The sequence below is a fragment of the Limulus polyphemus genome, unplaced genomic scaffold, assembly GCF_000517525.1.
Source record: "Limulus polyphemus unplaced genomic scaffold, Limulus_polyphemus-2.1.2 Scaffold5352, whole genome shotgun sequence".
Classification (NCBI taxonomy): domain Eukaryota; kingdom Metazoa; phylum Arthropoda; class Merostomata; order Xiphosura; family Limulidae; genus Limulus; species Limulus polyphemus.
Window position 1 is genome coordinate 22138 of NW_013670962.1, and position 2571 is coordinate 24708.

Sequence of the window (2571 nt, forward strand, 5' to 3'; positions counted from 1 at the left end):
CGTCACATTATAACGCCCCCCCGGCTGCAAGGGCGCGCCTGTAAGGTGGGATGCGGCTACGAACCCGCGGCCCTCAGATTGTGAGTCGAGCGCCTTATCCACCTGGCCATGCCGGGCCTCTTAACATTCTAATAGCTAAAAAAAATGAGATATATATATGTTTACAAAGTGCAAATAATACTAAAACAAGAAAACAACATACCTCCTAATGACAATCAGATGTCTTTACAGACTGTTCGTACTGTGTGCTAATTCTTAAAGAACATTTGGTTTTCAAAATATGAAAATGGATAGTTGATTCTTCACCTCATATCTAAATGCTAGATAGTTTGCAATTTGATCCAGATAATACAAAATCTGTGGCTTTTAGTTCAAGGGCATCACTTCTATGTAGATGACCACAATTTCTTTGGTATTTCAACATTGTATTTCAACTTTGAAAGTACTTCTTTTTACTACTGTTAATTAAACTAACAATAACAGCAAACCTTTTTAGTAAAAAAAACAACAACAAACTAAATCCTAAATGAAATACTTATTTATGGCTATTATATAAAATCATTTTCCTGATAAGGATCTACCTTTAGGTGCACTAACTCGATCAGAATATCTATCAATATTTTATTAGAACAAAGACTGTTGTCAAATGTATGAGAGTATTGTTGTTATCTTCGATTTATAAAAAAACAAGCTAACTTTAAATAGCAAAACAGATTAGATAATTCTCGCTAATAGCACCGAATAACTTTTCCGACAATGAACCGAATTGAATATTCACCGATTGCTCATCAACTACTCAATAGTTCATTGGTTCTCGTATGTATAATGTAACCTTATTTCTACATAATACATGGGGCCTGGCATGGACGGGTGGTTAGGTTGTTTTACCCGCAACTTACGAGTTACTTGTTCAAACCCTCTCATCGAATATGCTCACCCTTTCCACTGTAGGGATGTTATAATGTTATGGTCAATCCTACTTTTTTTTGGTAAAGAGTAGACCAAGAGTAATGGTGGGTAGTGTCAAATATAGAAGTGAGGGAACGCGTTTTGAAAGTGTTATATGATAAGTATTTATTACGTTACCAATACATAAAAACACAAATTCAGAAATAGTAGCTGTAAATTATAATTGTAACTGGAATCTACATTTGAAAATGTTACAATGAAAAAATAAATTTCTCTCACCTTAAACTTTTGAATTCCTGGATAACTTATTAACAGAACTTCCAGATTTGGTCTATAGTGCGTTCCTTGTACTTGGCTACTCTTGTTCGTGTATCAGTTGCTGAACGATGACACCAAAGCCATTTGTATCCATAGTCGTCTGGTTTCGGTTGCATTAATTCTGAGCTGGTTAAGGAAAAAAAATGGGAAGTTGAAAAAACGACAGGGCTCCTGCACCAGATAATATTTCCCCAAGGGTTTTGAAGGAGGTTGAAGATTGGATATGTGAGCCAGTTACTATCATTTTGTCAGTCCTTGAATAGGTTACTGCTTATGTAGATTAGGGTAAGTGTGTAGATTTGGTGTACCTAGATTTTCAGAAAGCATTTGACAAGGTGTCACATAAAAGGCTTGTAAAAAAAAGCTCTATAGGTGTGGGGAATAAGTTAACAAATTGGATAGAAAAGTGGCCGGATGAAAGAAAGCAGGGGGTTGTTACAAATGTAGTTCAGTCAAACTGGATTAATGACACAAGTGGTGTACCTCAGGGCTCATTCTAAGGACCTTTGTTCTTTTTTATGTACATCAATGACATAGAAGAAGGAATGGTCAATAAATTACTTACATTTGCAGATGACATTAAGGTCTTGGGTGTTGCTAGCTGTGAAGAGAATGCTGTTGATTTACAAAAGGATTTAGATCATTTAGGGAGTTGGGCAAATAAATGGCAGATGGGTTTTAATTATAATAAATGCCAGATAATGCATGTGGGTTATCATAATTTGAATTATAAGTATAATTTGGATGAGAATAACCTTAATAGTGTTATGAAGGAAAGGGATATTGGTGTAATAGTCGATCAGTCTCTAAAGCCATCCAAGCAGTGTGCTGTTGCTAGTGGTAAGGTAAATATGATTTTAGGTTGTATCTACAGAAATATTGAATACAAGTCAAAAGAGGTTATAATTTCATTGTATAGGTCACTGATTAGGCCTCATTTGGAGTATTGTGTTCAGTCTTATGCTCCTTATATAAAGAAAGACATTGAATTGTTAAAAAGGTTCTGAGAAGGGTTACTAGAATGGTGTTTGGGATGGAGGGGGTTGTCATATGAGGAGAGGTTGAAATCTCAAATTGTTTTCTCTTGAAAAAAGAAGAGTCAGGGGGGATTTGATTGAGGTGTTTAAGATTGTAAAGGGAATTGATAGTGTTGATGCATCATCTTTTTTCATATTTAACAGTAAGAATAGTTGGATTAGGGGAAAAAATTTTGGCAGGGTAGGAGTCATCTTCAGCTAAGACAGTTTTATTTTTCTAACAGGGTGGTTGGATTTTGGAATGGGCTACCTTCAGATGTTGTAGAGGCAGTAGATTTAAGTGAGTTTAATAGAAAGCTTGATAAGT